At 41.6% G+C, this 24,325-nt stretch overlaps 1 long non-coding RNA gene across 1 annotated transcript in view; it reads left to right on the plus strand.

Annotated features, from left to right (window-relative positions):
* The window catches only part of LOC123351974, a 180,926-nt gene extending 157,409 nt beyond the window's left edge, over positions 1–23,517 (plus strand). The window contains exons 3-5 of the long non-coding RNA XR_006574080.1: positions 12,607–12,690; positions 12,964–13,127; positions 23,406–23,517. This is a non-coding gene — a long non-coding RNA (uncharacterized LOC123351974). The remainder of the gene's footprint in view (positions 1–12,606; positions 12,691–12,963; positions 13,128–23,405) is intronic.
* Positions 23,518–24,325: the final 808 nt, after the last annotated feature.

Consider the following 24,325-nt stretch of genomic DNA (forward strand, 5'->3'; position numbering starts at 1 on the left):
ACGTAGCTGAATTTGCGTACCCTAGTTCGACCCCGCTTCTTAGTGTGGACCAGCCCTAACTGAGGATTGCAAAACTTTATTTAATTAATGTTTTTAAAGGGCTCAGAGCTCGTCAGATAGAAAGCATTATGGATGCGTAAAGTGAAAAATAAAGTCAAAACAATGGGCCCAGTTCATTGCTTGTGTAAACTGTTGGGATTACACCATGGATGCATTTGGCCTAATGATGTCTAATAAACCTATCTTGACAATGTACCTCATTAGGTCATAGTTTTTTCTATCAGTCTTTCTAATTTTCTAATCCATGATTATATCATTCTGGTATCTCTAGAGCAGTGGTGGGCCACCTGTGGCCCACAGGCAGCCCATCAGGGTAATCCACCGGTGAAGAGCCGCGAGACAGTTTGTTTACATTGACCACTGCGGGAAGTGGCACAGGCTGCAGGGACGTGCTGGCCGCCACTTCCCGCAGATCCCATTGTCCAGCAATGGCAAACCACGGCCACTGGGAGCTGCGGATGGTCAGTGTAAACAAACTGTCTCACAGCCTGCCAGCAGATTACCCTGACTGGCCACGTGCAGGCCGTAGGTTGTCCACCACTGCTCTAGAGATACTGGATATTCTTGTTTAGGGGCTGATTCAGCAATGCACTGTAAGCACATGAGTAGTCTCAAAGTCACAGACTCCTGTATTGAGGTCTTACTCTTCAACATCAGTAAATTGTGACATTTCCTTGAAAAAAAGAGGAATAAAAAAATTAGGCCAAATTTCTTAAATCTGGGTACCTAAAATTAGGGTTGTAATTCCATGTTTAGAAATTTAAATAGAAGTGGCCTGACTTCCAGAGATGACCCCTGCAGCTCTCATTGAGGAAACTCTGAAGGGCATCATTGCTAAACATAACTAACTGAAATCTGAAGGGATCATCACATGAAGGAAAAACCCACGGATGATGTGACTAGAAATACAAATGGGAGATTGGAGTTTCCATATAACAAGTGCAGTTAAATTTTGTGAAGGGCTGTGGAGGACACGGAGGGGGTTCTTCCTGGCAACCTACTGAGAATTTTCCAAAACGGAGAGTGTGAAGGGACATTGGGACAGTCAGTGTAGAGCAGAAGAGAAATTTTAGGGTGAGTGAGGTGCAATGGAGTTGGAAATATTCTGTGGGATCCGGGAGACGGAGTACCTAGCTATGCCATTGGGAAAGCAGGAAGTTGTGTGTGTTTGACAATAAAACCAGCCTTGGTTGTGGGTAGCAGTTCCCAGTACCTTGGTACTGAAACTCAAAATTAACAGAAATTTTCTCTGAAGTTGGATGTGGATGGGGATATTGGTCAAACAGAAGTAAAGCAGTCAGCTGAAAAAGGCAATTTTAGAAATGAATCTGTCTAAATAGGATTATAAGAATTTGTTTAGAAGTACAAATTTTTCATCTCTTCTTTAAACTGACTCCTCCTTTAAAGTTATTACATTGCAGAATGTTTACATTTTCAGGAGAAATACTTCAGACACATTAAATTCACAGGGCAACTTTCATACTAGGGGAAAAAATGTCTTACACAAAAATGAGGGACATTATCCTGAAATCAGACCCATGCGACACATACACCTCACCCGCAATTAGGTTGCTAATTTTGGTTGGACATATTCCTGGAGGTTTCATCACATGAGATAACATTTAATTAAAGATTAATCTTTAATTCCTGGAGACTTTACAATAATCCTGGTGGATTCGAAACCCTACCCCCAGTATATAGGTGGGGTTGGCCAGGATCCTGTCAGTCATTTTCCAACTTTAATAATGTCTTTGCTACTCCCAGTTCAGCTTCAACATGCAGAGAAATTGTTGCCCTCTGACATTCTATTCTGCTGCAAGGCAAAGAAAAGGGACACCACAAATTCAGCATTATGATTTCATTGTAGGGTCAAGTAAAGGGAGAGGGTGGGTCTTGGAGAGAGCAAACCTTTGCTCCTACACAAAAAGCTTTGGTAATTAGTAAAGATGGGCTGTTGATCAGAACTTCCAAAAAGTACGGGTATATGGTTTGGACCCCATCTGTAGTAGTTAGCAGAAGTGATTAAAGGAATTTATATGCGGAGGAAAATGATGGAGCTGTAGAAATTTAACAGTCTTTCCCACTATGCAAGTCTCTTGTCAGTCAGTAGGAATATGATGCTATGTTTGTCCTATTTCACTTATCTTTCTGGCAGACCCCCCAGAGCGCTGAAATGTATTAAAGCCCCATTCTTTCACCTCAGAGAACTTGGGTTCAAATGAATCTTAAATCTGCGAAATGCAATAAAATGGATCGTCTCTTCCTAATCCTTAGTGGATAATTGATCACATCAGCAGATGCTGAGAACTTCAACTGTAATTGGCAGTGACTGCTCAAGGGAGTTCCAGCATTGACACGGCAGGGGTGGGACAAGCTAGAGGGGCATTGGTGGAGCTGTGCAGAAATGGCACCTTTCTGTTCACTGCGTCATTGTAGCCCATGCCGTCAGAGCTCCTTACACTCCTAAGCATGCAAACATGATGGAGAGCTGTAGAAATGTCAGCTGATGAGGGTGTTAGTAATAATGCTGTATGTTTGCAAAATGCTTTACAAACAGTAAATTAAAACCTCTCTCACATACACACCCTCCCAGCCTTCCCTGTGAAGCAGTTATCATCCCCAATATACAGAAGAGGAAACTGAAGCACTGAGAGAGTAAGTGAAGGCCATATACAAAGTGTCCAAGCTGGATGCAGCATGATCCAGCGTAGGAAGTAGGAAACTGGCAGTTAGGAGATCTGGGTTCTATTTCCAGCTTTGCCATACCTTCTGTGTGACTTTGGGCAAGTAACTTAACTTGTCTGTGTTGTGGCTGAGGAGACCACAGCATAGCGCAGGAAGACAGGGACCACAAAGATGGCTTTACCACCTTTTTGCTTCCTTTATTCTGTGTTGACTGAGTATCAGGCCAGTCCTCACTATATGAGCAGTGTGAGGATTACTCTCAAATGCATCAGGTGCCAGTGGGTCCAATGGCCAGTGTATGAGCTAGGCATCAAAACCAAACAAACAAACAAAACCCTACCTCAAGCAGAATGTTGACACTGAAAAGGGAGAAGTGCCAGAAATTCCATGAAGTCAACTAGGGGTTTCACTATTGATTTATGAGAGGAAGGAGTTCAGATACTGGGGAGGAAGGCAGCAATATAAAACCCCTAGACAGACAGATGATCAGGGTGCAAGAAGGTCCTGGCCATGACCCCAGCCCTGGCCACAGGGAGGCAGTGGGCTGACCTTTAGTTCCACTTTATGCCAGCAGTGCAGTGCCAAACAATTGCAGTGTAGCCAAGGCTGGGTACCAATGATGCTACCTATTTCTGCGAGGAATTTAGAGATTTGTAGATGATAAAAGTGCAAAGTATTATTATCAGAAATTCAGGAGTTCCCACTCCTGTTCCTGCACATACCTGTGCCTTTCCCTGCCATGCTGAAATATTGTATGGGGGACCTCAGACTAAACAAAGTGGTTTACATATTTGTCCAGTGTCCAGGGACACTTTAAAAGTGAAAATCATTCACATGTATAGTTTGATACACTTTACATCTATCTCTCTGCTTTAATGGGATTCCATGTAATGCCCAGGGATCAGGCCGGTCAAAGGGCAGTCCCAATCAATGGTCAGAGATCATGCAAGAGGTCTGATTGCCTGGAGGTTCAATCCAGTGGGAGGTACAGTGAAGCAGCTGATGGGGTTAAGGTGAGGCAACAACTCTCCATCAGACAGACCTATAAGGCAAAGTCAGGTGAGTTCAAGTAGCAACTAGCAGGACATGGCTCAAACAAAGCCAGAAGGGAAGCCGGAATTTCATATATAGTCACCAGCCAATCAGGATCAAGCCCATGTTGCCAATCAGAAAGCAGGTTGCAGAATCCTGGAAGCTGGTCCACTCAGGTCTGTGAATTCCCTGGTGCACTAATGCATTGGTGTGGCATGAAAGCCAAGGGTTGCTTCCTGAAAAAGCATATGATTCTGCTTGTGATGTACTGTACACATTCTGCTCTTCCAGTAGTAAATTTGACTAAGTATCTCCTGCTCTGTGATAAGAAATACATGGGGTGCTCTTTGCGTGTCATTCATTTCCACAGGCAGATAAACAATGAAGGGCTTGTGAGATTGTTGGTTGAACAATACCTCAGAAAAGCTCCGTCTTGCCTGGCTGTCATTTCTGTTGTTGTACTTTGCACTTGGTGACATCACTGGTGACAGCTAAATGGAGTGTATTAATAATTAGATGTTCTTTGACCAAGGATGTTGATTATTCTGGGCAACCAAAATCATGGACCACAGCCAGTTGTATGCATAAAGCTGCTATTCTACTACAGTACAGTAATTTTGTTACATACTGGGTAAAAAAGAGGACGGTAGATTTAAATTAACAGGAGATATACAATTAAAACAAAATTGAAAAGCAATTATGTTTATCTTTTACATTTGAAAAAAAAAATCCTGAATCACCAACATAGGCTTAAACAGCCACTTTTACTAAAATAAATAAATCTGCTTCTATAAATCAGACCTCTTCATGGTAAATAGTTATTCATATCACCTAAGATATGAATAACAAGAAAGATAACAAGAAATAATACTGTGTGCTTGTATAGCTTTTTCTCTCTGAGGATCTCAAAGTTCTTAATTAAAGTCAATGGATTGATACTTGCAAAGTTCCTGCTTCTGCTCCCATTGAAATCATTGGTAAAACGCTCATGGATTTCAAATGGGAACAGGCAGGTGCAGACTAAGGGCCCGATTGTGTCCGCCAAGATCTGCTCATCCCTTTGGCATGCTTAAGGGGGGGTTCAGATATTTCTGCATGACTGTGCTCTATTCTCCAGATCCTGCAAAAAACCTTCATCTGTGTCTGGTTATCAGCTGGGCAAGGGGAGAGATGGGCCAGAGGAGACTTTTTGTTAACTTTTTTGTGTGTAATCCCTCCTAGATTCTCGGGGAGTTGCTTTGGCCACGAGGAATTCCAGGAAGTGTGGTTCTAATGAAACCATGCTGTCTGTGCAAGAAGCTGTGGGAGGTGTCAGAGACCAGAACTGCTGACAGGTCCTGCCCTCCCATGTGTCTCCTGGGATCCACCATCTTTGGGGGCCGCTTTTCTGGACATCTCTATGAGGAAATGCTCATTGAATTTTCCTTACAAAACATCCCCTTTCATTATTTTGTCCTCACCTGTGGGAAATTTGGGCTTGAGGGATCAATATCCCTGTTTTATAGAGAGTTGTATGACTTGCCTCAGTTAAAACAAAAAACTTATGGTGGAATAGGGAATGTAACACAGGTCTCCCATTTTAAGCACTTTGAAAGTGTTACCATGTACCTTAGCCACAAGACTCCCTTCCCTTCCTCACAAACATGCTCCTTATTAAAATAGAAGGAATTTGAATAATTGACTGGATTGAATGTGGATAATTGGATGGGATTGTACTCTGGCAGCTAGCCTGTGCTGCTGCCCGGGCTGCGGGGGCCACACTGCCATTTTATGTGCTAGCTCGATCGAAGCTAGTGCATGTCCTGAGCTGCAAATTACACCTCAAGCTGTAGTGCAGACATACCCTAAAACTGTACTGCGACTCCCAGCAGGTATTGCTGCACCTGTAACAACCGAATACTAGAGGATTTATTTTCCTTCCACTCAGTGGATGGAGGTGTGGGGGAAAACCCACTGCTTCACAAACAGCGGTGTCTTTAATCTGTAGATATCTAAGTCTTTTGCCCAGAAGGGTAAATCAATAATTTCATTGTACAGCTGGAGAAATTGAGGCAGAGAGAGGTAACGCAATTTGCCCAAAGTTCCGCTCCTAGACCCGAACTGTTGATCCAAGCTGCCTTCATGGTACTGGCCCATTTTCCCCTGGTAACAATAGGTGATGCACTCACTGTGCAGACCTGATAGGAAGAAGAGAAGGATAAAATAGGGACAATGGCATCATTATGCTTGAAATCCATCTGATTTGTATTGCTTATGGGGTGTTTGCATATTCAGAGCAGAGGGATCGTCTGACACACTTTCTGCAACAGGATCATTACAATATGTAGCTGCAATATCGAACAAAGAAATGCACTCTCAGTGCTTTTCAGCAGTACTTGCCCTGCGGCTTGGGACTTGGCTATCACTTGTATGTAACTGGGGCTGGATTGACAGCCCTGAAAAGAGTGACATTCTCATAGCATGAATCGTGGTATGGTAAGCTTTCCCATCCTGCCCTATCCAAGTGTTTCAGTCCTGAACGAAAGGTGACCTTTGGTTGAGAGGCAGCTCACTTTCCATGTGCCATCCAGTCCTTGGCCTCTGCAGAGATTGCCAACAGTCAAATCCTATTCAGAAGAGGAAAACAGAAAGGCAATGCTCAGTGGTGGTTGTGCTGAGAGCTGTGTGGCCTTGGTAGGGAAAAGGCAGTGTCATTCCATCCACCCCATGCAGAAATGTGCCTTGCCAAGCCCCCCTAGTTTATCTGCAGGACCCCAATTCTACTGCCATTGAAATCAACACTTACTTTGCCATTGACTTAAGTGAGACAAGATCCAGTCTAAGGACTGAGCCAAGTGTTAAGGTGACAGTGATCCATTTAAATTCTTTCTATTCACGGGTCTGAAGAATGATGGACATGAAGCCCTGGCAAATACTACTGACATCTGCGGTTCATAGTTACAGAGCTGTTGAACTGACTTGTCCTTCTTGAATGGGTCCCAAAGATTAGCTAGGGCTGATCTAAGTTTGTGGTAATGGAGTTCAGAAGGGGTTGAGTTGAATTGCGGAATTGGCAGCACTCCTCCAACAGAGTGAGATGCTAATGGGAGGAAAGTGACGATGCCCAACCCTATCATCTTTGCTAAACCCAGTGCAGCAGGATAGAACTAGGTACACTGTGAAGCTTGTCCAGTGCAAGAGGCAGTGGACCCACACAGAGGTGATTCACAAGGCTATGGATCACTGCTTGCTTGTTGTGCAAGTGCTTGTGGTTGTGTCACCTGAAACAAAATGCTTGACACTGTTGGGGAAAACTAGCACTTGCAATGGAAGGAAGCATGTCCTGAGAGGGCTGAATCTACACCAGTGGTGGGCAACCTGTGGCCTGCAGGCTGCACGCGGCCCATAAGGGTAATCCACTGGTGGGCCGCGAGACAGTTTGTTTACATTGACTGTCCGCAGGCACGTCCACCGCAGCTCCCAGTGGCCGCGGTCGGCTGTTCCCAGCCAATGGGAGCTGCAGGAAATGGCAGCCAGCACATCCCTGCAGCCTGTGCGGCTTCCCACAGCTCCCATTGACTGGGAACAGTGAACCGCGGCCACTGGGAGCTGCGGGCAGCCATGCCTGTGGTCAATGTAAACAAACTGTCTTGCAGCCCACTGACGGGCCACGTGTACACCACTGGTGTAGATTCAGCCCTCTCAGGACATGATTCCACGGGCCACTGCCCTAAACAATGTTGTCTTCACACGTGCAGACATTTTTAATACAGTTGCTCTAAATATTATGGCAAAATTTTACCTGTACTTTTCCATTCTAAGTGAAAGTAGTGTGACAAATTTTGTGTGATGCAGAGGGAAATCTTTACAGCACTGTAACTTAACTTGGATATCAAGAGATTAGACCCTGCCTTCTAGTGATCTCAACAAGGACCGTTTAAATACAAACAAAATAATCCCTCGTACTTTGGGCAGGAGATGGACTCTTAAGCTCTGTGTTGCTCCATCAGGCTCGGATTGAGAGGTATCAAGGTCTTTAAAAGTTTCATTGCTAAAACGTGAACTAGAAGTTCTTTCATTTATTTAATAAAACTTGTAATGCCCTAAGGCCTTTAACTTGATCCCTGGAAGATGGAATTTATTAATTATACATGGCTGATGCCTCTCCTCTGAAAAACTGAAAGCACTTTACAAACATTAATGAATGTAGGATCACAACACCATGTTTCACAGAGATAGACAGGGTTAAGTCAGTTACTTGTCTATGGTCTTGCAAGAAGTCATTGGCAGAGCCCAGCATAGAACCCAGGAGGTCTAGTTCTCAGGCTTGGGGTTTAACCATTAGACCATGTTTCCTACCCACACACTTAATTGGACTCCTCTCCCTCCATCCCCATCCCCATCCATTAGTTAAGGTCCTTGAATGATCCAGATCAGATTGTGCAAACTCTTCAGAAATCTGGGCTTCAGCCCCAAGACACAAAAGACTGATTCTTATGATCACGCCTGTAAACAGGCATGAGCCCCACACCACTCTGAATTTGGTACAGGCACACACCCAGTGGGTTATGATCCAAATTTAATCCCTTCTTGGAAGTTTGCCTTTATCTTACCTTTGGTACAAAGCATTGAGGCAGGATTGCACTTGTAAATGTAAACTTTAGCCTGAGCTCACTGTTCCTAGGGTTTCGCCTCGCAGGTCCTCCTGTCCCTGTCTCTAGCTTTTTCCTGTTACATAGGCGCTCTCTAGCCTCTGTGAATTGGGTCTGGTGTGGCCCATCTGATCCCCCTGCCAGGGTGAATCAGTAGAACAGCTCTCCATCTTCCCACATACTCCTAAAGCCTGACATCCAGTCCCATCACTATTGAAATTCAGCCTTCACCATCAGTTAATGTAGTTCTTCATAAAATTGCCTCTGTATATCCCAGTTGAATGGAGTCACTTGCTGTGCTTCAGTGTTCCACTCAGGAACAATCTGCAGAAACAACTTATTTGTAGAACGCTAGCATTGGTAAGTAATCATTTTTCCCCTTTGTGGTAATATTTGTCAAATGTTATCTTTTTAATGGCTTCTACCGTTGTATGAAATTAAATCAAATTAGCCAATAAAGATTATATGACGTCTCTATTTTATCTGCGACAAGGGTTAAAGATAAACCCTTCCTGGGATTGTGTGATTGTTCTGTTGAAAGGACAGTATTTTTATAAGACGCAGATGCCTCTTACCTGTGTGCTTTTTTTTTTTTATTTGCTGGGCTGGTTATGATTTTATGACAGGAAATTCTTGAATGTTTGTGCTGGGGGACACACCATTTGATTTTATGATTGTAATGTAGAAAGTCTTTTATGTGTAGAATTTTATGAAGGTGTAACTAGAAAATTCTCTTGTACCTTCCATACTGGCCTAATTTCTTATGAAGGAAGTGTTTATGTCCTGGACGGTTTTGTATACGTTTTAACTAGGAATAAATCCAGTATGTTCATTTCACAATAAAATACTTGCTTCAGCACTGACTGATTCTTAGGAATAACCATAAACAAGTTCATATAGAGGCACTGTTATTATATTATTGATATAGCAAAGCTTGGTGTAAAAAATGTTCCCTGGGAAGAGCTGGTGATTGTAGTGTATTTTAGGGGGACTCTGTTCAAGATTTGCAGGGCTCAGAATGTGGCCTTTTCTTCTTCATTCTTCCATGTGTTTTTGTTTTGTATTAATTAAATGCTTCATATCCCCTCCCCCCCAAAAGTATTTAGAATCATAGAAATGTAGAGCTGGAAGGGAACTGAAGAGCTTATCAAGTCCAGCCCCCTGCACCGAGGCAGGAGCCAGTAAACTTAGACCATCCCTGCAGGTGTTTGTCCAACTTGTTCTTAAAAACCTCCAGTGATGGGGATTCCACAACATCCCTTGGAAGCCTGTTCCAGAGCTTAACTCCATTATAGTTAGTTTTTCCTACTATCTAACCTAAATCTCCATTGCTGCAAATTAAGCCCAATACTTCTTGTCCGACTTAAATGCCAGGAACTCATGACTTAGGATAACATGTTGCCATCCTCTACATTACCAAGCCAGTGTGTGCCATGTGCAACAGCAATCTAATGTGTGCGACCCAGCACTTATAAACAACTCTGCCATAACAATCCAAGCTAAGATTTAAAAAAATAGAAGCCTAGAGGTAGTCTCCCAAATCCACATTGAGGCACCTATTTAAACGATCTGATTTTTTGAACAGGGCTGAGTATCCAACAGCTTATTGAATGCATTATTGTAAGGCACTTAGCAGGAAGACCACTTCAAAGCTTCAGCAGGCATCCTGCATGTGCAGTGGGGTTGACTAGAAAGCACCGTTCTCCTGTGCCATATAAACTGCATTAGAACTTCTGTTTAAATTTGGGGTGCATTTCAAGGTGATCCATGGCGCCCTGTGGTCCCTTTCTCTCTTTCTTCCCCTCCTTGCACTACTGTGGTCATTGTGATCGGTTAACACAGTCTCATTAATAGTCCTACATTTGAATATCAGCATGTTTGGAAGTAACCGAGGGGCCATAACTTCTCTTTGCTTGTTGGTCCAGCTGAGCCCAGAACTATTAACCTTCAAAGCTCATTGGTTGTTCAGGCTTTTCTCTTGAATGTGGGAAGTGAGCTGTGTTTATATCTAGTTGTTAGGTGTGGAGTGAGTTAGGTTAGCTTTTGTCATACACTCTGTATCGCTTGGATTTGTATATGCACGCACAGAGTTTGGGATTGGCGCATGATTAAATATGGACAAAGAGCAATTATTTTATTTTATTTATTTTAGGGAGCTTTTACCTTTCTTGGGGTTGTTTTTCCCTCTTTAATGAGATGGATTGTTAAAATATGTTAATCCGACACATGGGGAAGGGTGAGGAAATACACTGAGAAGTTGAATAATTAGATCATCTCCTATGCAGGAATAAATCCAAGTATTAGACAGAAACAAGAACTCCCTCTCCCCAATTCTAAGCTCCTCCCCCATCACAGATACATGGGATCTGGGTCCTTTCTGTAAGCAGACGTCTGATCTTAAGTATTACTTAAAGTTTGTAAAGTGCTTTGAAGATTCTAAGTGACAGATATCATTCTGGTCTTTTAATCTCCTCACTCTTATTTAGAAGTTGAAATCTTGATTAGGGTGGCTGATTATGTAGAGCTACATGTCCATGATAAAACTAAATAAAAAACTGCCACTATTACTGGACGAAATCCTTAAATCCCTGAATTGCTAATCAGTCCTTTTCCCCTGAAGACAGTGTGAATTTTGTCTGAGTAAGGACCTGATAATTTGGCCCACAGAGAGCTAACATTTGAGTGCATTTTCAATTTAAAACACAGAGTTCTGTATTTCTTAAGAGGTACATTTCTAGTTACACCACTTGAGCTGCGGTTTGCTGTATTAGAGATGTTTGTGGATTTAAAATGCCATTTTTGTAGGATCCTGAAAAGTAACTGTTTAATAGTCAGTGAGATTATCAACCTCGTGTGATCTTAATCTTGTTGGAAAGCTTATTAAGGTCTGATCCTGCAACCTTTACTTACATGAATAATCCTACTCACTATATTAGGCTTATTTGTGGAGTAAATATTATTCATGTAAGACTTTGCCTTTATTTTCTCTTATTTTAACCTGTTCCTTCAAAGAGTTAACTTTCTAAGCAGCCGCAGATTAGTTCTCTTCGTTGTTTTAATTATTTTTCTCGTCACGCACAGTGCAGGTCTAGGGTTTGTGAATTTTTTTTTGTCCTCTCTCCACTGCTGTTTCAAATATGCTGGCATTGAAAGCTAAACTGAAATGCTGCCTACTTGCCGTCTTATTTTGGCAGATCTTCACCTTTCTCACATTTTAATATGATAGATTTTTATTGCTTTTCTTCAGGATAGCTTGGGCATGCCACGATTTTACATTTCTAAAATGCATGCATGGCACTCTTAAGCAGCCACTCGCTGCCAGTGTGCTTTCATGTGCTTGCTACTGACTAATTTCCTTTTCTGTAGTTGACAGGTGACTCAGAGTAAAAGCTGGCAGATGGCTATATCATTAGAATGTGGCCAGAGCCTTCTGAGATGAGTTTTGGAATTTTCATCAAAGTGGGAATTAGGTTCAGGATATACCAGTGGCACACAGCACACCATGGGAGTGTAAAATAAGAGGAAATACTTCACAACGAGTCATCTTTTGGTTGGATGATTCAGGGGTCTGCTGTTGGTGGTCAAAAAGACACGTGGCTGACTACAGAGTCTTTGTATGCGATTCAGAATGCAATCTGTCTCTAAAAATTAATTCCACCATTCTGATTCTTGTCCAGTGAATCATTTCCAGAAATGAATAGCTGCAGTTGCTGGAATGAATATTGTGAAATTCCCTTCATTTACAACGGATGGGTTTTGAAATGATGACTTATCGAGCACATTTTTTCAGGATTAGAAGTAAAACTACTTTAAAATAAGTACATATGTCCTAGTGTATTTTAATAAGAGAGACAGTAAAAGCCTCCCAGTTTCTGAACGATGAAGGACTATCTGAAAGAGCTAGTTCTTGGAATAGTAGATCTGTTGGCACTAGCTGGTGATTTCCTGTGCATTTCCTGCAAGAAATGTTCTGTGATGTGAGTAGGTGGTAGTTAAGAGGTTGTTACGAAACCAGTTTTCAACCAGACGTCTTGAGTCGAGAATTGGAAAAAGGGATACAGCTTGAGTGTTGTCTCTTTGTTTGAGCAGGGCAGTTGTAATGCACATGCTGTATAGTCTATGTTTCTATGGAGCAAGAAATATTTGGAATATATCTAATATTCCTCTATGTATTTTTCTTTGTCGTTCCACTTTACAGTTGAAACATGAGACTGTGAGCTAAGACAACTGGAAGCAGCGGGCATTGTGAAAAAGGAGGATTTTCCTGAATGTATCTTTAATTGTAAGTATTTTCTGATCGTTTTCCCCAGACATGAGAGGCAAAATGGAGTTTCATCAATGATGAACGTCTGTGCCAAAACAAGATGGTTATTTGGAGCGCCTTGGTTCTGTTCAGAAAGCAGATGGGCTACCAGCAGCAGGAGGCTTTTCCACCAGAAAAAGGGCATTTCAGGGAATTGCTCTGGGTCCCAAACTGTAGGAATTGTTGACCTACTGACTCAGTTATGAAGAATTGGGAAAACAGCCTTATTGTGGTTTCCTTTGTTGATGACAGATTCAGAAGACATATGTGATCATGTGAATGTGGCTAGCAGAAGAGAGGTGGCTCTAGTGCATGTTGCATTCTGGATTTGTTTTGTGCCTGCGAGGAGTTGAATTCCTGAGCACTGAAGAAGATCTAACCATATTTGCACCGGCTCTGCTCATGACAGTACAGTGGTAAGTTTAATGCATTTTTCATTTTCATTGGGTCACTGATCCCCCTCTTTACTAAACTTGTCATTCTTGAAAAGAAAGGCTGTAAGTACAACTGCACTAAAGAAACATAGCAGAGGTGATACTGAACTTTATTCTGGATTGGAATATTTTGGAAGCTAAATGAACATATGCTTCAATGCTTTGAATCAACTTTTACAGGGAAGACCAACTGGCGTCCCAGAGTTTGAGGGTATTTGATCTGGGGCCAAACTTTGAGGCCAAACTTTGAACCATATTATTACTCTTTAGGCTGTTGTTTAGTGTTGATTAAACTACTCTCTAGTGGTCATAGTAACCAGCAGAAGGGATGGCTGAGTATTCCATCCATCAGGCTTGGAATAGATAGTCTCATAAAGTAGCCATCATTCCTCTTTCCAATGTATTACAGATAAACTGGACATCAGAACCTGATGATTCTTTTCATAATAGTAGGATATGCCCCACGGGCTGTCGTTAAGTATTTCAGTAAGTTCCAACATAGACATTAACCATTAATGGTTTATTATATAAGCATTAATAGCGCTGGCTAACAAAGGGACAGTATAGTCTAATAGATAGAGCAGGGGGTGAGAATCAAACTTCCTGAGTTCTATTACTGGCTCTGCCACTGTTTCTGTTAGTGATGTTGGGCAAGGTATTTACTTTAGTTTTCCCCATCACTGAAATAGGAATAATGGTGGTGACTTGCCTTTACTAACGTGCTTTGATATCTACCAGTCCTAAGTATTATATTTTCCTTCTGCATAGAAAGTTGATTTTCTGATACCCAAAACACTTGTAGCATTTTAATTTACAGAAAACTGTTTACAAGTGTAAACTAATAAGTTGTACATTACAGGGTGATAGGGCTAAGCATGGAAGTGGTATTTAGTCTGTCTGTCTCCTTACTTGGAGTGTTGTAGGCGTGTTGGTTTCAGGATATTAGAGAGACACCATGGGTGAGGTAATATCTTTTGTTGAACCAACTTTTGTTAGTGAAAGAGACAAGCATTCAGTCTTATACAGGTCTGGGAAAGGTACCTCGAGAGTCACAGCTAAACATAAGGTGAATCAGATTTTTAGTATAAGGAGTTAACACATGTTGCAAGACATCATTCAAGGTGAAGTGGGCACTTCACACCTCTGCAGTCCTAGGACAAAGGAGGGTTAGTGGGTTACACTCCTAGTACCTTTCCCAGACCTAAAGAAGAGCTCTTTGTAAACTAGAAATCTTGTCTCTTTCATCATCAGAAGTTGGTCCAATAAAAATATTACCTGGCTCACCTTATCATGTTTCTTGATATTTCTTCTTTTTCCATGCAACAGTAAGTCACTGCTGCTGATGTATCGTGGTGGTCCCAGATGAGGCTTGGAATTCACTAGGCAGGGCCGGTGCAAGGATGTTTCGCGCCCGAGGCGAAACTTCCACCTTGCGCCACGCCCCCGCCCTGAGGTGCCCCCGCCCCCTGCGGCAGCCCCCCCCCCTGAGGTGCCCCCCAGGAGCTCCCCACCCCCCACCCTGAGGCACACCCCCCGCCCCAGCTCACCCCTTCTCCGCGCACGAGCACAAGCACCCCAAGCACGCCGTGGCTGCTTCACTTCTCTCGCCTCCCAGGCTTGCGGCGCCTAAGCTGATTGGTGCCGCAAGCCTGGGAGGCGGGAGAAGTGAAACAGCCACGGTGTGCTCGGGGAGGAGGCGGGGCAGGGGTGAGCTGGGGCAGGGAGTTCCCCTGCATGCTGCCCCCCCCCCTTACTTGCTGCAGGCGGCCCTCCCCACGCTCCCCTGCCCCAGTTCCCTCCGCCTAAATGCCGGTGGCGACCGGGGCGGCCGAAGATCGGGCCGCCGCGGTCGCTGCCAAAGAAAATGGCGCCCCCCCAAATCCTAGTGCCCTAGGGGATCGCCTAGGTCGCCTAAATGGTTGCACTGGCCCTGTCACTATGTATAATTTTTCTTCTTCTGGATGTATGGCACAAGGAAGCTTCATGTTTCCAGATGCAATTAATTGCTGAGTTGCAATAAGGCTGTTGTATTTTCTTTACTTAAATGGCATCAAAGAATGCTGTATAGCAAAGGTCCCTACAGAACTGTGAATTAAGCTATCAAGTAAAAATGGTAAGATATAGCACATGTCCCCATGTCTCCTTTTATTTGATGCTTCCTTCACGTCTTAGTATAAGAACGTAAACTATCCACCAACTTTCTAGTGAGTGATTCCACCAGAAGGAGTAGGCATCAAGGTCAAAGAAAAGTCACTTGCTGTGTGGTTGCTATGTGGGTGTGAAAAGCCTAAGAAGAGGAAAGGGTGGGGGAAGTGTTACTTGAAATAAACAAATAAAAAAGTATGGTTAGTGAATTAGACTTTCTGGATTTTGATTTTGCCAAGTATCCTATTGAATTAACTGCATATCTCTAAAATCACACAGTTAAGTGTAAACTTATCAGAGTGTTCTCAGTGGAGAGTGTACTTTTAAAAACACTTTTTCCTTATCACTTTAGATTGAGAGAGAGGAAGTTGTGAATTTTTATAGCCCCTAAATTCTTAACTGTTAGAGATAAATTGGAATGGCAGATCAAATTTCTTTAGGCTTACACAAGAACAGACTCAATTACTGAGAAATTTTAAGCCAACCACATGTAAAGAAAAAAAATTGATCTTCAGTTAATTGTCGTTTATCCACCTGCATTGCACAGTTGGATACAGAGTTTTATTGCTGCTTTTTAAAAATCACCTGTTCTTGGGAGAAGGTGGTATTGTATGTATGGGAATATTGTATGTTGCTGCACCAAAAATAACTTAAGTGAAAACATCTTTTTTTATTTGGAGGACTAATGATCATTCAGTTTTGAGTTTGTGTTTGTAGTATCTTCACTGTATTCTGGCTTTTACAGTGGGATCAAAAGTGAAGTGAGAGGGGGATTCCAAAGATAAGTCAGACACTTTTTTTCTTGCCTCTTGTGGTTGTCCTTATAAAATACAGCAGCATATAGAGTCAGTATAGACTATTTTGCAGTGTCTTTGGAGTGGAAAACTGCTGGTTTGCATGCTCTGTTAGCAGATGAAAGGGTTAAAGATTTCTTACTTCATTGTTGCAGCAACACAGGTCAGAAATTGGATACGAAGAAAACAGGGATATGATTTGAAATTAGATAGACAAGGTGGGTAACATGATACTTTTTATTGAACCAACATAGTGCTTGAACTTTCAGATCCACACAGGTGCCTTCTCCCAGTGTTGAAGGGTCATTTGAAGAATGAATCTGCCTGACTAAAACTTGTCTATTGTAACCATATACCCTTCCTGATTGCACTGAAATCAAAGGGGAAAATTCTCATTAACTTCAATGAGAGAAGAACTGGACCTCACTGTGCTGTTCTAATGAAAAGCATCCATCACCTCTTGTGCTTTATTCATTTAAGGCTTGATACTGAGAGCCGCTGAGCAGCCCCAGCCCCTAAAGTCAAGTCAAACTAGCACTCAGCACCTCTCAGTATCAGCCCCCACAACACTGATTCTTAACCACTGATACTCCAGGCTCCATTCTTGTACCTTAAAGAAATGGCTTCATAGCATGTTATGCATGTTTCTCTCTCCAGATAAAATCTGCTCAGTTTACAATTAAAAAGATAGTTGTCGGAGTTTTTTGTTTGCTTGCTTTTTTGTTGTTTTCTGTGGACCCTACAACTTCCACCTGGAATCTGAGAGTCAATCTGGGCTCTTTCTGGTCCATATGTAATCAACAATAACTTTAGTTGAAGTTTATGGACAGAATTGGTAGCTTACATATGATCTGGAACAGAAGCCAGCTCACTTTCCAATAGCTGTGTTGCATCTGTAGTGCAAACAGGAATAACAAGAGATCATTTTGGTCAGTAAAAGAAAACAGAAATGGCAGAGCATATACACCAGGCCCATGTCGATTGAGCAAGAAGGCACAGTTTTTATCCAATTATCATTATCTGCACTGGATCCCAACTCACCTGTGCTCAATAAATTCCCATTCTGTTGTTTGCAAACTACCTATGTGGAGCCAGGGTTAGCAGACTATGGTCATGAAGCTGGGGGTGGGGGTTGTCATGCACAATAGAATTGGTGGCGGTGGGAATTTTATCAGGTGTGATAAAATGGTAGAGTTACCCCAAGAGTTTGGGAGATACAACATTAAGGACCAAAACAGCTAATGAAATTCCTTGTATGACCTGTTATTACAAGATATCAGAGCCAAAACTAGGCATTTTAGTGCCTGGGGCAAGCATTTGCATCCCCTGTCGGGGGGTTTTCTTCATTTTTTTTGCCCCATTTTTCTGTCCCTGTGGCTTTGCAGCCTGGGCGGCTGCCCCACATACCCCGCCCTGGTCAGACTATGAAAGTGTACATATTGCCAAAACATTGTCCTAGGTAAAAATAACTCACAACTGAGACCTCAGCTTTACTCTTTGATATACTTTTTTTCACTAAAAATAAAAATATTTCCAAGAATACAGGCAGACACATATTATTCTCCTGTTAGGGCAGGACTCATGTCGTCTCTAAGGTATATTTGTAACTCACAGGGTGTATTTTCAAGCTTTTGTGTGTAAAAAGAGGGAGTCGTGGCTATCGTTTTCTCTCTGTTTCCTTACTGAACTGGTGCACTGATGTCCAATGAACTGGATACTGAAGATGACCAGCCAGAATGGTCTCTCACTTTCTACAATATCCTATCTCAGTGATATCTTTTCTTTCTTAGGCTTTATTTACAATCAAATCATACTACAGTGTACAGGTGTGGAAACTCAGCTAGTATAGCTAGTATAGTTCTACTAGGGCAGATGTGTTTGTTGAAGAAGGGTGGTCTTGTGGTTAAGACACTGGATGGGGATTCAGGAATTCTAGGTTCAATTTCTGGCTCGTTTACAAACTTCCTGTCTGATCTTGGGCAAGTCACTTAATTCCTCTGAACCACAGTTATCTGTTTATAAAATAGGAATACTTCCTTTCTCTCTCATTTTGTCTGTGTTGTCTGTTTAGAATCTAAGCTCTTCAGGGCAGGGACTGTTAACGTTTTTGTATAGTGCGTAACAAAGTGGTGATCCCAATCCTTATAAGTAAGTAGTGTTGGACCTGTGGGTATGTGAAGTCTGCAATCACACCATGTGATTGCAGCTTGAGTAGACATACCCAAGCTAGCTTTAATCTAGCTAGCTCAGGTCCCAGAGTGGTGAAGCTTCAGCATGGGCTAGCCCAGCAAGTCATCACCCAGGGTTCTGGGCAGGCTTGTATAGCTCATTCTGAAGCTTGTGCTCCTGCAGCATCACTGCTCCAGGACCTGAGCTAGCTAGAATAAAGCTAGTTTGGGTATGTCTGCTTGAGCTGCAGTCGCATTCTGTGTCTCAGTGTACCTGCAGATGCAATACTACTTACTTATTTACACTATGGGAATCCCTATAACAGGAGTAGTCAATTATTTTTTTGTCAAGGTCCAAATTTCTTGGTCAAGGTATAGTCAAGGTCCAGACTACAGAGAAATTAATTAAAAAGACCAATAATAATAATAAGTAAATACAAAGATGTCGGGGTCTATTCAAAAGGACCTGGTACTTATTGACTACCCCTGCCATATAGGCTCCATCAAGGACAACATACCTTGTGTTTATAAAGTCGTTTAGATTCTATATAGTTGACTTTTTAGCCAAACTTTACTACAAAGTATTTCCTAACACTTCTCATTTGAAAAAAAAAATTCTTGTCCACTCTGATCATGAGATTTACACATGGTCTTAGTTCATGTGGTTCTGATCCCATTGTGATCAAGGCCTTAATGAAGGAGCTGCTGTTGCTCATGTAGAAGCTCTAGGAAAGATCCACTTGCAGATAATAACATTGTTCAGACAAGGGACTCCCACCAACCACAGAAGAGTTCTTTGTACTGGAAGGAGTTACCTGTTCTGCTCTCTTCTGTTTCTCTCGCCCCTTCCTTTGTGGTTTTTTCTGTCTTCTACTTTTTCTCTACTTCTTTACTTCCTGTCTCTTAAACTTACCATTGTTATGGTCTATTTTTCTCCTCTGCAGACTTATAAATAGGTGATGCTTTCATGCCACATGTTTTCTCATGCTTTCTCTCTTCCTATATTTACACTTACCTAATAACTTGAAAATAGCAAAGAAAATACATAGGCAGTTTAGTGGAGAATCTGGCATTTCACCTTAAGGGAGGAACTTCTAACTACAAATTTCAAAAGGAACTAGTTGAAAGTACCAGATATTAACTATAGGTCCATTCCTGCAAAGATTTACACACCTGGATAAAAATACTTTTACATGTAAGTGTTGGCAGGATTGGACTCTGTATTAACATAACATCTTTGAAACAGAAACTCTGGGCACTTTTTTAGAGTGGCGATAATTATTTCTTTACTTACTCTAAATTTGATGGTGCCTACTTAATGGAAGGCATATACAGCTTTGGACTGATTACAGGCCTGCAGTTCATGTCAATGTTTTTAATGACACAAATTCAGAGCTGTGATGCCAGAGTAGCATAGTTATCACAGGCAGATGTTAGACCAGTGGTTCTCAACTTATTTACCATTGTGGGCTGCATACGCAGCTCTCTATGTGTTATATGGGCCACATCCATGCAATATATATACTACCTTATGGCCCTGAGGATGTCACATGGGCCACAGCTGTGTGCTGATAGAGCCACAAGCAGTTGTGTTAGAGCATCATATGTTAATTGTACATCTTAATTATAAACTTGATTATCAGGAGGCTAGGAGAGTGGCTGCTAGTGTTTGCCAACCCTATGATAAGGACTGACGTATGGAATTACAGAATCATAGATGTTAGAGATAGAAATGTCTATTAGATCATACGGACCATCTCCAGGGAAATTCATGAATCTCTCCAGAAAATTTTCTACAGTTTATTCCACTATAGTTACAAATATTCGAAGTGCTGGTCTTTTACCTCTTTCCTGAGGGGTCTATTCCACAGCCATGCAGATCTCAATGGCAAGATGATTTTTCCTGATATTCAGCCTACACTTACCATTTCTTAGTTTCACCATATTATTCCTAGTTTATATTCCCTTGTTCCATCCTATATCATTTTTCCCCTTAGTAATAGTGTCCTTCAAATATGAAAGGGTAGGCATGATCGTTTCCCAATCTTAGAAACCACTTAACTAAGCTCCTTTAGTACTTGTCTACAATAAGAGGTGGTGTGAATTCAAACCCCTGTAGTTATACCAGTAAATAACTCCCTACACAGACACTCATTCGGATATGAGAGTACTTTTTACTGTTTTAGCTTATATCACTCTGGAAGCCATTCTTGTTTCTGATTAAGAGTGTTCACATTAGCAATATAACTCCCCATAAGTATATACTGGTATAACTGGAAAAATCTCCCATGTCGATGAGCCCTTAGAGTGCATCTACACTGGGAATATTTGAACGCATAATTCTCCAATTGTAGCAACAATGGAAGCTGTAGTGTAGACAGATTGCAAGTGTAGAAAATGACAGAGAACAACAATTGTGAAGGAAAAAGATATACACTGACTAATTCCTGTAATACCATGAGATATATCGACCAGACCAGCTGTTTGTATGTGTTCAAATTTTCCAAGTATCCCCTTACCTACTTCTTATTTTTACAAAGTCAACTCCCTTCCGAATTGTCCTTCATTATTGTTTCTCTTGTTGAGGACATTTTTTAAAATGTTGGTCTACTGTATGGCTATACAGAGAACTAATTCCAGGCTGCCGTGCCACCAGCAGGATTGGGTGCCTGCTCACTTTGGACCCAGAGAATTTAGCAAAATGTTTTGTTCACGAAGAACTAAAGGTCTGGCTCCACAATAAATGCCTCTCCCTCCCCCCAAAAGAGGACAGCTGTCTTGCAAAGCTGGACATTGGCCAGAGGGATCCATGAAGCCCGCACAGCAGCATAATTGAGTAGGGTCCATCTAGAAGTGTGCGCTGGTTTGGGTGGTGAGAGAGGCTAGGCTAGGTAGACTATAGAAAGTACAACATTATAGGTGAATGAACCGAAGGTGTTTGAGAATCAGATTGTGTAACTGAATGGGAAAGTGAATGAAAGAATGTGTGATTGGGTGGGTGAGTGATTAAGAGAATATGTGCGTGGGCGTTTAATTAGTTTGGCAAGGAAGAGAATGTAGGAGTGGGTGAATGGATGGGCAAGTATGCAACTAAAGAGTTGAACCAACTTTATTAGCATTCTTCATGGTACAGCTCGGTAATGACACATAGAAACAGTAGAGAACAGGAAACATTTGGCAGTACTCCAGGCATACTAGGCAAGATCAGATTGGCTGACTTCATGACAGGGCTAGCATGGTTAGAGGACAGGGCTAGGAATCAAGAGACTTGAGTTGTGTTACCCACTCCATCTCTGACTTACTACACAGTTTTAGGCAAGTCACTTAACTTCTCTGAGTCTTAGTTACCACTCCCCCCCTCATAAAATGGACATCATAATCTCCAAAAACAACGAGGAGTACTTGTGGCACCTTAGAGATGACTCCTCGTTGTTTTTGCAGATACAGACTAACACGGCTGCCACTCTGAAACCATAATAATGTCCAACTTTGTAAAGCGATTTGCAGTCGTTTGCTGAAAGATTTTATGGAAGTATGTACAATAATAATTACTGATTATTTCTCATTTGGCCACAGCACACTAACAAGGTGGCACAACAAATCCGATATTTTTATATTAGTATATCTGTAGTACTGTAGGTGTGCCTGGCACTTTAGAGACTATGTAAATTGTCCCTGTACTGAACATGGGAGGGACTGATAGATCAAATCTTGGTATTCCTACTGTATCCTTCACCCTCATACATCAAACTCAGGAGATATCAGCAAGGATACAAGCATTTTCCAAACTTCAAAACTGTCTTTTTTCAATGAAGTAAGGCTTGAATTTTCAAAACCTTTTTTAAAAACGTATAAAATACTAATACAAGTTTTTTTATCTTTATTACATCTACTATAACACTGGAAATAGTTTACTGTGACTAATACATAGTTGTTGTTTTTTAATTCACCATGTCAGTTACAGACCTAGCTGTCACCTTCCCATGGCAACTACAATTGGGCTATTGTTAAGGTGATTGCTGGGCTATCCTGGTAAGTTATATTAAGTTGTGCACAGTACATTTTCAGTTTTTATTGTAATAAAGCTGAGACCTTTTGAACCTTAAATGGAGGTGAATGAATACTGTGGGAAGTCATAGGCTTTGTCTTCACTGCCAAAAAGACGTGTGTTTACTGTGGGATAATTAACGCGCATTCGCTATCCCGCTGTAAATCCTAGTGGAGACAAGGCACCATAGCTTTTACCAGGAGGTAGCTAGGCAAAATCAAACTTCAGTGCCTTGAATCCACTAGGATTTTACAGAAGGGTAGCTAATGAATGTTAGTTATCCTGCTGTTTTAAAAAAAAAAAAAAAAGAAAGAAAGAAAGAAATACACCTTTTTTGTAGTGAAGACATAGCCAGGCAGAAGTTTGTGCCCAACAGTAGTTTCAGTAAATTTGATCAGCTATAGACCTTTTGTTATCAGAACTATTTTTAAAAAGTCTACAGCCATTTAATATTTTGTGTGTGGTACTGTGCTGTTTTTTAAAAACCTATGACCATGAAATTGGCCAAGATCAACCCTGAATTTGGTAGGGCCCTAATTATACAACTACGATTTTTTTTTATTATTGTTGCATATCGGCCTTCTCCTCTGACGCTAACCCACTGTAGGAATGGGTTTGCTGGGCCAAATGTTCTGTCCTTAGCTACAATCAATAGGGTTGCATGTGTCTTTTAGAAATACTAGTAATTGTAGCATTAAGTAAGGAGAGAATCTTGCTCGCTGTCGTGTGTGATCTTAACCCTAAGAGAGATGATCTCAAGAGTGGTCTGATAGTCGTGTGTGTCTTCAATAGGAGATGCACAGTTGTGAGGTTGTGCAGGTTTAGAGAAAACAAACCCTGAGTTTTTCCTTCTGTTCCATCTAGTGGTGTTTGTCTCTGCTAGTCACAGGGTTTACAAAGCATTGCAGTCAGCATGCCTCATCTGTTGCCATTTTTTTCCATATGGGTGTGTGCTTCCTTTTCATCGTGGGTTTTTTTTTTTGATGGAACTACTCCTTCCATTTTAAGAATAAGAAATGAACTTTAGACTGTGTGTGGGGGTGGAGGGGGGGGAGGTTTCATAAACACTGTGGTTCTGATCCCTCTAATCTTTTACTACTTGTAGGGGCAGGTAAGTGCCAAGAAGGAACTGGGAGGCTCTAACTTTTCCAAGGCTCAGGATTATGCAATGAAGAAGAATATTTTAGAAGCTAAAGAGAGAGGTCAGAACACCCTGGTCAGAAGGTGCGTTGCTCAGAAATTGATCCCTTCTTTTTAGTATCTTTTGTTTGATCGTTCCCGTGTAGAACTCCTATTACACAGGTTGTTGCTTTAAATATGAAACTGAAGTGTATGGTCTGTTTGTGTATTTTTCATTGCATGTTCAGTACAATGTATTTAGCTTCTGGAGCTGTTGTTTCCTAGAACTTTTATTACCTCCTAGCCTGTTTTCTTGTGTGTGCAACATTCTTAAGAGAAAGTGAAGGGGAAACATTTGATCGATTTCAGAAGCAAGGAAGCAATTATATGTTGTCAGTTGTATTGACCGTGTAATGCTGAGATAGCGTCTGTAAGAAAACAACCAGACAGCTTAAAGAAGAAGTCAGAAATATTTTTAGCATGTTGAAACTGTTTAAAATCCTCATGAAAAGGGAGGAATGGGGAGGAGAGAAATACAGCAGCCTTCCCTTGTGATTCTGTGGTTTTGTCTGAGTTGCTCTTATTTCTTCTTTTCTTCATGAGCTCAGCCACGTGTTTCAGTGGCAATTGCTGTCCTACACTCTAACTGTATAGAGGATGTTACATTTGCTATCATTTTTAAAATGGGGACATCTAATAAAACCGTGCACTTCTCTAACACCTTTCCATTGAGGGGTCGCAAAGCATTTTCCACACATAAATGTGTTAGGATTCATGGCGTCCCTGTGAAGTAGGTAAGAATATATATTATTCTTGTTTTGTAGATGGGGAATCCAATGCACAAAATGCTTCACATTCCATTCTAATCTGAAAAGCAATTCAGAATAGCTTTTAACTCCATTAACA

The sequence above is a fragment of the Mauremys mutica genome, chromosome 1 (assembly GCF_020497125.1).
Source record: "Mauremys mutica isolate MM-2020 ecotype Southern chromosome 1, ASM2049712v1, whole genome shotgun sequence".
NCBI classification, from domain to species: domain Eukaryota; kingdom Metazoa; phylum Chordata; order Testudines; family Geoemydidae; genus Mauremys; species Mauremys mutica.